Source organism: Fukomys damarensis, unplaced genomic scaffold (genome assembly GCF_012274545.1).
Source record: "Fukomys damarensis isolate Sample0158 unplaced genomic scaffold, DMR_v1.0_HiC HiC_scaffold_28, whole genome shotgun sequence".
NCBI classification, from domain to species: domain Eukaryota; kingdom Metazoa; phylum Chordata; class Mammalia; order Rodentia; family Bathyergidae; genus Fukomys; species Fukomys damarensis.
This window is the reverse complement of record NW_022900940.1, coordinates 33637569-33648556: the sequence shown is the minus strand read 5'-3', so window position 1 is coordinate 33648556 and position 10988 is coordinate 33637569. Positions and strand designations below refer to the sequence as shown.

The 10988-nt window shown below is 38.2% G+C and overlaps 1 long non-coding RNA gene across 1 annotated transcript; it reads left to right on the top strand.

Moving 5' to 3' along the window:
• Positions 1-1597: 1597 nt before the first annotated feature.
• On the top strand, positions 1598-6343 carry LOC104854314. Its single transcript, XR_778052.1, has 3 exons — positions 1598-1674; positions 2445-2642; positions 6239-6343. It is a non-coding gene; the product is annotated as an uncharacterized LOC104854314 (long non-coding RNA).
• Positions 6344-10988: the final 4645 nt, after the last annotated feature.

Genomic DNA, 10988 nt, shown 5'->3' with positions numbered 1-10988 from the left:
AATGTTCTTCCCTTTCCTGGGCCCCTTACACATACTTACAAATAGAGCTTCATGTGAGAAATAAAGAGCAAGGCAGAAAGCACTCAACACTGACAGTATAGAAACATTAAAAGTAAGACAATCTTATAGTTGGATAAAACTACACAGTTTTGTATTTATATGAATTGCATCCAGGTACTTCTACTGGGTTCAGCTGAGCTGCTTTTGTCTCTGCATTAAGAGGGAAATAATATTCTTAGAAAAGCTGGTAGACCATTCACTTCTGTGGGTTTTAGGAACCTTGAAAAAGCCAATAACGAGGCAGGACCAATAGTTAGTAAACATATATTCTTTAATTTCCTTTATTCTCACTATATACTGTTTCTCTCTTCTAGTCTATTTCTCAAAAAGCCTTTTTATTTTCTAGCAAAGCTTTTAATAGGATTAACGAGTAGGGGTAGGGTAAAAATGAACTCAGTGTTGTGATAAGGGGATAACAACGTGGACTTTAGATATCAGCTGCTAATTATGCCTTCTCTGGTCTCTAATTGTGTGATCTTAGACAAATAACTGATTTAAGCCTCAATTTCCTTCTGTATAGGCTTTTCAATAAGATTAGATGAAATATGAATGTGGTGTGCTAAGAACAGCATCCATTCATATAAAATGCTCATATTAAGGCAGGCTTTTTAATGTTGGCCTTTGAGATTATTGAGTGAGAAGAGCACTGAGCTGTAGAAATCTAACTAGTTGTTGGTGGCTGTGCTTTTCCATGACAAAACCTGAGGAAGGTCTTCAGGTGAAGCCCCACTTCTTTTTGGAAGGAGAATTCTTTCCAACAGCCTCACTGAGACCAAAAATTTTGAAATGAAAAATTTTTCATGACGCTTCTATTAGTTATCAGACTAAGTCAAAGATATCTCAAAATGGCCCTGTAAAAGTACTGGTCCCAGCTGACAAACATTTTTTACAAATATGATTTTATTGACCTCTAAGAAATCTCCATGGAGGTCTATATTGTGTGATCACTCTTATTTCATAAAAGAAACAAAATGGAAATGTAGAGTGATTTAAGAGTTGAAGAAGGACACACAACTACTCCAAAAGATCTAGAATTCAAACTTGGGTCTTTGGATAAGGAAATTTATATCTCTGTCACTTCTCTATGGAACACTTGAATAATAATCTCAGACTAATGTAAATTTTAAAACTCACCATCGTACTGGATGGTAAAATTTATCAAGTGGGGTAGTTGGTATATCTGAGGAACTTCAAGTGAAGCAACTGTATTCCTAAGTATGCATTTATCAGACTAAAACTTTTTGATGACTTGAAATGTCATGCACCCCTCTCTTTTTCATTTGGTTTTATTCATCATGCTAGACTTGAAGGCTTGGACATTAAGAGTTCACAAAGCAGTCTCAACCAAATTGTGTGCTCATGGGCTGTTTAGTTACATTCTAGGTACATTTAGTTACCATTCTCGATGTTGCATTTTCATTTATTCCTCTCTTGCTGGGTTGCTGTTGTCTTAGAAATAATTTTCTTTATATGTTTTCTCTTGTCAGTTGATATCAACCAGCGTCTCCCGTGACTTGACAGCAGCTGAAGATAGAACCAACAAGCGGTTGGCCATTTTCTTAGTCCTACTTCTGCGGTTTCTTTCTCCAAGAGCTTCTGGAGGCTGTGTTTTTGGTAAAATATACCCCATACCGATTAAAGAATGGAAAGTTAAGGGATCCACAGTCAAAAAAGAACCTTTTATTTTCCTTCCACTCCTCGTAACTTTTCATTTTCCCTACCTCTCTGCATTGCTTTCCTTTTCATTCTGGTCTATTTTATACCAAACCATCCCATCCCAGTTGAATGCAATCTATCTTCTCTCTCTTTTTCTCCCTTCTTTCTTTCCGCCCTCCCCTTCCCATCTCCCCCTCTGTGTGCTCTTGTGCCCTCTCCCTTCCCCGCTCCCTCTCTCTCTCTCTCTCTACATATATGAACACATATGCACACATCTTTAACTTTTCTTCAGACATTTTAGAGAAAATGCCTAAAAGTGTTTAAGGTTGTATCAAAAATGAATAAATGTTTCTTTCACCAGGAACTTTAACTTTTTCTTTGAAGTTTAATTTAGTTCCTGAATGTTAAATATGATATATTTGATATCTGTAAATCTGTCTGTACTCGTCTGTGCATGTGAATATATATATACATGAGCAAAAATGAAAAAAAAGAGAGGAAAAAAGTCCCCAAACTTCTGCTTTGACTGCAAGATTAGAGGTTCTAACTTCTTGATTATTCCTTAACAAGAACGTTTTAGAGAAATCAGTATCTTTTGTCCTCATTCCATATAGATTACTGCAGTTTGCAGACAGCCCTTTTTACATATTATGTAAATAGAAAGTTACATTAACAACACTGTAGGTAATGCAGGAACATTTTTTAAATTTCTTCTTTTTTTCTCATAGAAAGAGCTTCTGATTAAGAGCTGTGAATGCTGTTCATCTTTAATTCCTTGCTGACTCCCCAAGTGCTGTCTGGGATGCCTTAAATACTTTTAGTAAAACCATTAGTGCAACTATTTGCATTTGGTCCCGCCCATCCTGACAAGATCCCAAGTTGGCCCTACAGGAGATGTAGACTTGAATACATTCTTCTCTGAGTAGGTGAGTACGTGAGAGTTGAGATTGTCTGCTAGGGTATAGCTTATCAAAATAAAATCTAGCCTCTATAGGTAGCATCTTTATAAGCGTGACGGGAATTAGAGAGGTTGAGGAAGAAGAAGACTTTTAGAGCCCTTCAGAGCCAAAGAAATAAGCTCTAACTCCATCAGAGAACAGGAGGAAGTGTGAGAGGGAAAGAGCCATGTGACGGGCTGTTTGGAATTACATATAGAGTCAGTGCTTTCGTTGATATATGCTATGAATTTTGCAAAATATTAGAATAATAAAATGCTGCTAGATAGCTGGTTAGAACATTTAATAGATAAGAGAGAGATACTCAAAGGCATTACAACATTCATCCACAAAGACGACACAGTCATATTTACTAAAAGCTTTGCTTTAGAGAGTGAGCTTCAGTGGAAACAAAGCATTCTATTTGCAGACTACTTTGCTGTCCTTGGCCTCTGATTCACTAGAAATTCTACAGATGAGGTCCTGCTTCAACAATGGTTTTGTCAAAGTCCGTAATATCTGTGAAAGAGAAGAGTTAAGCAGCTCATCTCTGTGCCTTCCACCTTAACATAGACAGAAAAGTTACTATGTTGATCCCAGTACATATTTCTGATTGTAATTTATATAGTTACACAAAATTATATGGCTGTATCAGTTTATGAGCCTGTTTCACCTTAAGAATTCACTAAAACTTCTCTCCTTGAGCAAATAGAGTTCATAATGTTTCTACACTATCAGCATAGAATGGATTCCTCTGCTCTTTTTGGAAATGTTTGTTGTGATAGATTGTGACACAATTTACTTATTATTGTGGCAGTAGGAGTTTAATGTGATTGAAAGCCATCAAAAGACATAGCATCTGAATGTCAAACATGACTTGTATCTATAATTCCAGACAACGATTTGGATGCCTGTTGATTTTCTTCCTCATCTACAATGATTTTTTTTCCCCCATTTCCACTAAGTGGCACTGTGTTATTTGCATTTTTCTGTTCAGGTCAAAATATCCGAACATTTGGAATGCTGATATGAAAATCAGTTTAAAGCTTTGTTATAAATTTCTGCTAAATAGGTTAGAATGAAGAAAAAGCAGCAATTAAATTTTTATAGGAAAAAAAAATCCTCCAAGAAGCTGACTCTACTCTGTATTTAACTCTTTCCCACTTTTTTCTTTCCAAATCCATTAGCCTCCAAATAAGCACAGCGCATTATATATGTTGAAGGAAGTTTTATTTAGACTTATAAGGGCTGATCTATTCCCATACTGTTTAAATTAATGTTCAAAAAAGAATTCAAACCACATTCTAACATTTGGACTATGTAAGAAGGAAACAGATTTTTTGGGGAAAAAAAAAGATGTTGTTTTAGCTAGGCAGAATGGGCTGCAGGAACACAGACACGTGCAGACTGAATTTCTAAATGTGTGTATTATCTGATAAGATCTGGGCTGCTCATGTGTCAATTCGGAACGTAAATGAGTCCATGAGCAGAATTTCCTTTTTTTCTTGTTTTTTCCTCCATCTTTCTTTCCCTTTCTTCTTTTATTCCTCCTTTTTATTTCAGATTTTTCCTTTTTAATTTTTCTCTACTCATCGTTTCCCTCCTCCTTTTCCTCTTAGCAGAATGGGATTTACTTTTATCCCAGCTACCTGCGGCCTTAGGCTTGGAAATACTCTGGGTTTTTCACCTAACTGATTACTTTTCAGACCAAATTAGCTCCAGAAACGCAGGAGGACTTTGAAAAAGGAAACTAGAATCTCTAGAAATAGAGTGGCGTCCATTTGCATCAGGTGTAACATTTTGAGAATTAAATTCCGATGACCTTCTCCAAATATAGCATACCATCAACAGACACAAAGCTTGGTTAGATAGGTATCTATACATACAATCACTGCACATTAGAAAATAGTCATGGAAAAAAAAAAGTTACTGACATAGTGAGTCTTCGGCTTTCAATACAATAGATTTTTTTTCAGTTTCTCAAATGTAGCAAAAACACTGCCAGATAAAGAAGCAACTTTCAGAAAGGTTGTAAGGACAAAATTCTGTATGTGTATGCAAGTGTGTGTGTGTGTGTGTGTGTGTGTGTGTGTGTGTGTGTGTGTGTAGAGGGAGAGATAGAGAGAGAGAGAGGGAACAGAAAGGTGGGAGACAAAAATCTGTGTGTGTGTGTGTGTGTGTGTGTGTGTGTGTGTGTGTGTGTGTGTGTGTGTGTAAAGGGAGAGATAAAGAGAGAGAGAGAGAGAGAGAGAGAGAGGGAGAGGGAGAGAGTAGACAGAATTCTGTTAGAAACTAATGAATTACATTTCAATTAGGCAGCTTTTAGCAGCAGTTACTTTCTTTGGTGTGTTGGCTTCTATTTGTAGCACGTATGGTAATACATTTTTCTCATAAATGAAGTGTATTTTTTAATGAGAAAAAGAAAAGAAATTAGTGAGCCAGAAAAATGTCAAAGTCTACCTTTATCAAAAAAAAAAAAAGAGTCACCTTCTAGAGAATACTTTCTTTGAAACTAGCTAATGTTGAAGAGAGGCAAATCTGCCAACATCCTCAGGCCGACGGATAAGAAGAACAAAGGAACACTGCCCCAGCCCTGTGCCCTGTGCCGGTGTTACCCAGGAAGCCGGAGGACTCTTCTGATAGCCTGCCCTGAGCACAAAGCCTGATGAGGTGGTGGGAAGCCAACGAGCATTCCTTGGTACACTAGTTCTTTGAGACAGTCTTCAAATAGAAAGAACCCTATTTGGAATATTTTTATTTCTTTAAGCAGATTGCTCACAAACCATTAATGGATCCAAATCTATTTAATTTTGCCCAAACTAGTTTTGCCCATACTTGTTTACCTTTGCATCCTTTTTTGCAAAACACATTTATTGCAGTCCCAATTAAGTAGTTCAACAGAAAGAGGAGGCTAGGTTACACCCAGATGACAAAGAGCCTCCCAGGTCTTACTGGCCTTTTTCAGTGATGATTTCTCTCTCATTGATGCATGCTCCGTGTCCACCATGGCCTGAGGGGTCAGCAAGAGTTCACCTCAGCCACTTAGGACCAAACCTGAAGGAAAAGCCAGCCTGAGAAGAGAGCCAGAGGGAAAACAGATACTTTTTTGAAGTCTCACCCGAATTTCGACTGCTGAATGCTCTGGATCAGAGGTGTCTCACTCACTGCACTCCTGATCACAACTAATGGTGCCAAACTAATTTCATGGTTTCATCTAAACACAGGAGACAGGAAGTGTAATCTTAACTTGTGCCCCAAGGGCAAAGATCTGAAAATAATTTGAGGGTGTCATTAATAACCACCATATCAGATGCACTTCAGAATACATTTTAAGATGTTCTGGACAACTTCTGTCCCTACATGTCATGAGTGTCAGTGTGGTACTTTCCAAGATCAAATAGTGTTACACTTGAGAAGAGGGGAGATTAAAAAAGGGTAATACACTGACAATTCTCCAAAACATGTCTCTTTGTATTGAACTCATTGGTAGGGCAAAGGTTAGAATAAGCAATAGTTTCTTAGGAGAAAATTGGGAAACATGTGAATGTCACTTATGATCTGATATTCAAATGATCTCTATACATCAGAAGGAAACCCTGAGATACTGAAAACGTGATACCAACTCGGAGACAGCTGGACGAGCAGAAGTATCGCTGCAGTGCAACATTATTCAGATTGATCCAGGGCTCGCCCGAGTGTTGCAGAGGTTAGTTTTTTATCAGTTCATGTTTGCAGTACGTAATAATTGCAATCCTGGTGGAGAGTTGGTGCCCACAGACATAGGTTACCGAGTGGGAACACAGTGAGAAGCGGAGCTCACTAACATGGGGAGAAACAGCCTGCGATGCCAAGAGGTGCGACTTGTTTCATAAATATCTTCAGAGTATCTGGCCACTAGAAGCAATAAGCACTGAATCACTATGAAAAATTCACGTGGTATCTTTGGCTAGAACACTTCAAATTATATTATTTCAGCCTCCAAAAGGACAGTTAAGAAATGAGAAAAAAAGTCTGCCCTTTCTATGTGCCGTTGGATTCCTGTTGAGGAAAATATATTCTGATTTATTGCCGTCTGCCTCAGAAAGATGGATGGAGGCACGGAATGATATTTCACAGCTTTGTTTTGGTTTCTCGTGTGGCTGGGGGGACGGGGTGTGGGAGAGGGCATGCCACAAGCCACGTTCTAGTACTCAATTCCACGTCCTGCCTCACCTCTGTCTCCCCTCACCCCCAAAGCTACCATGACTGTTCTTGTGAGGCTTACACTGCCCCAGCCACATGCTAGAGGCATTATCTCCTATCTGTGGTATTATGTGCTGTAATCCCACAGCTAAATGTGGTAACCCAAATTTCGCAGAGACGCTGTAGCAGGCTTGCTGAGATAACCCTTCTCGGTGTGTGCAGTGCCAGGTCGCACAGAGCCTGTAGGCTTGGAGAGCTATGGATGCTTTGTGTAGCTTCATCCTACGCACCCTATAGCTTACCCATCCTTCCAGAGATCACAGGAACCCTAAATAGCAAATATGGCATCCTAACTAGAACACCACCTGTTTTGTGCAAGTGTACACAGGCTTCTGCCACCCGGCTGCTTCCTTCTCTCTCTCTCTCTCCCTCTCTCAGTAGAGAAGAAACAAAGTTTAGAGTCCATCTCTGTTGTCTGGCTGTCTAAATACACATACAATTGGTATCTTGTCTGCACCTCATTGTCAATACCCAGGCCAGTAGTAGCGCCAGGATCTACACAACAGTGACCTACATATATCTCTCACATATGTTGCTTTGAACATTTTACATATGCTTGCAGGTGCTGGGATCCTAAGCAATAAAGATCGTTACTTGACAAACCTCTTTGTTCCACATTTCAGAAAATGTTTGTGGCTTTTTGTTGTCAAAAAAGATATATTCTTTTTCCTCTCTGTCTCTCTGTGAGTGTGTGTCTCTCTCTCACTTTGTGGTGTGAGATTGCTTAGAAACATGCAGGTTTTGACACATGCTTTTACCTGAAAATGTATCTACTCCTGCTGCTTTATTGGACCCTCTAATTACTTGCAAAAAAATAATAATAAATTGGGCAGGTGTTTGCTCTTCCAGTTGATTAATTGACAATGATTTCGCTACAATTGACGGCAGAAAGCTAGGAAGCTGAGGGTTGGGGATCATCAGCTTGAGAGGAAAATTTACAAAAGGCTTAAATTGCCAGCAAACTATATGTTTTTCATTCCAGGCTTAGTCCCAGTGTTGAGTACTGTCACATATATAATTCCCTGTTTTATACTCGTGAAATTCTGGAGCTGACAAAATGAGTTAAAAAAAATTTTTTTACCCTTAGTGAAAAAGATCATCCAGATCAGTCACTAGTACCTGTGGAAAGAAATGCACTGTAGCAGGAACAATGAAGTCTGATGTAAACTTGACCATGCTTTTTTTTTTTACCGTGTCAGTGGTGTTGCTTTTCAATTTACCAGCATCACAAGAAGCAGCAGCACAGCCTGAGACAGTCTCAGAGGACTGTGCCTCTCAGAATATTAGCATAGTGACGTTGGGCCACTGTGTATTAATATTTGTTAAAGCTTAAAAAATTGTGTACATCTTTTCACACTGGTGAGGACATAGATGTGTGCACAAAAATCAGAATATCTGAATCTCAGAAAGAGATATGTGAAACTGAACCCTTTCCTCGACTTGGATTGATTTTTAAATTTTCCAGACTTCACAGGGATTCTAGTGATATATGGAAGATATGGAATATTGTAGATTTCATAATTTTAATTAAGAGTCCTGGGCACAAAGCTTAATTTCAGATAAACAGGTTTTTAAAATAAAAGTAGATTGGCTAATAGAATTCTTCACGAAAGAAAGAATGAGAGGAACTATGTAAAATAAGTTAGATTCAAGGTTTGGCTGGAGTTCAGGCCGTATTTTTATGTTGATCCTTAGAACTCATTCATTCACTCTATTTTTATTTTACAGCTGGGCTTGTAAGCATGAATAATGTAGATACACAAATAGCAGAGAAAGTGACTGTAGCCAGGAGGTAGTGAGAAAGAGAAAAGAGTGCATATTTCCTGAAAACAACTCCAAATAGGATAGACATTTCCGTGCTTTTAAAAGACAATAACAAATAAAGAAGACTTACCAGCGATATTATCAACTCGAAGTATCCCTTGAAACGTTTTTTTTTCTTAAACATAGATGCTATAAGAGTGGTAAGGAATTACGGTTATTTTTTATGATTTTTTTTCACTGATTAAATTTATAAGAAAGAAATAATGACAATCTAGAGTCAAGCCCCTGAAAACACTAAAACGATGATTCACTTCACCTTTTAGAAATTCCTCAACACGTCATTGAAATTCAAAATATTTTAAAGAAACGGTTCAGAAAACCTAGCAAGTCGTTTAACAAAGAAACAAATATACGAATTCTGATTTAAATGTTTCAATAGATAAATTATATTCTTTATTATTAAAATGAGAAGATAAAAATAGAGATTTAAAACTATTGTATATTTTCAGCAAAGAGCTTTGAATCTCATCTCCATTCTTTGAGATTCCTATCCTCGGTTAAAAAATGTCCTTATGTTACTTTGTTTGATGTTCTGATTTGCCAAGCAATTAAAGAGCTCAATTCCTTTAACTTGTCCTTTCACTAGAAAGAAATAAAAATATACAGAAATAAAACACTCACAGAAATAAAAAATACACAGAAACCCCAAAGTTCTTTTTGGCGAGTTCATGAATTTCCTTCTGCTCCTAGAGAAACAAGCGAACAAAGAAACAAACAAACTCACCACATTAACCTTACTACAGAACGTGTATGGTCCATTTCTCTTTGGTTCTGAAGATTACGATTGACTGTTTCTGCCTGTCTTTATCACAACTTTAGAAACCACCCTTGCTGCTGCCCTATTTTGGTTAAGCAAAGCAGATAGCCACTTGCTGTAAGCCTGAATGGTCCAAAGGCACCAGGCTACTGTCCCTGACTCTTTCGGGGTCTTTAGAATTAAGACTTTACTAAGAAAATAGCAGCAACTCCCAAATTATAACAGTAAAGAAAGTTACTGTATTTTATATGGGTGGGTGAATGTAACTGTCCAGAGAAATCACACACACACACACACAAACACACACACACACACAATGGCCGCTAACAGCTTTCCTAAAGTGGCACGAATCAAATTAACTTTAAAAGGAAAAAGGATGGAAAGGATAGCACTTGAGAAGTTCTTGCAGAAAATAAAGGTTTCTTTTTCATGTAATTCTCCATTTCCCCAGTTCTACCTAAGCACCTTGATTGTCTTATGGATTAAACTGTATCCTTGAAGCCTGCTCCGGATAGGCTGTGAGTTAGGGAAGACACCAAGCAGACGAGCATATCCCAGCTGTAAAATTACACACTCTACCATAAGTGAGCGATCCAGATTACCTACTTCATCTCCCTCTACCAAAATATTGCATTTTCCCTCTCAATAAAGATGTTTTATAATGGCAATGAGGTGCTGTAACTCACGGAGGTTCTGCTGCTTACTTGCTCTCTGTGTCCTCTAACTCTCACTCTATCACGAGAGCATATGTTGCATCTCTGCCATGAATTATTCTTTGACGGTTCCACGTTAGAATTTGTACTTGGAAGGCAGTTTCCCCACCCCCACAGCAAAGATTCCTGCTCATTCTTAGAAGGTCCATATTGTCTAATGGCTTTCAGGCTGTAAAACAATTCCGCAGGTGCTGCTGCAGCCAGGAGTTTGGTCTCCTAAATTCTCAATTAGCAAAGCTATCCCGGACTTATATAGGTATCTAAGGTGCTGTGCCTCTTTGTTTTTAAGAAGCCATTTGTGTGCATCCTGTTCAAAGAGATTCACTTTTCAATGAGCAAACTCAATTGGAAACTCTTTCCGGTGGCAGATAAAAATCTCACTTGCCAAATCAAGGCAGGAGGAATCGGGTTTTTCTTGCACTGTCTTCTACTTTCCTATTCATAGGTGTAGAATGTAGAGAGTGATAAAATGCATTTTGTTTTAGTCTTTGTGATTCTGATTTTCAACAAAGGAATTCCAAACTACTCTCCTGTGGGTAGGCTTTTCTTTCAAATTAATATTTATTGTTTATCTCCTACCCGTGGTGTGTAGGAACTGTCTAGCCAGTCCACAAGATCTGAATAGTAACATTTTCTTAAATGCATGTTTGGCCCATGTCTTTTTACCTTGAGCCTTTTAAGCCATCGTGGGAGAATTTACACCACAGAAATCACCAAATGCAAAGCTTTCTTGGGAGAGGACAGGGTTTATTGTTAAACAATTACCAGCACACTACTGCCTCCTACCTAGTGAGTGAGATA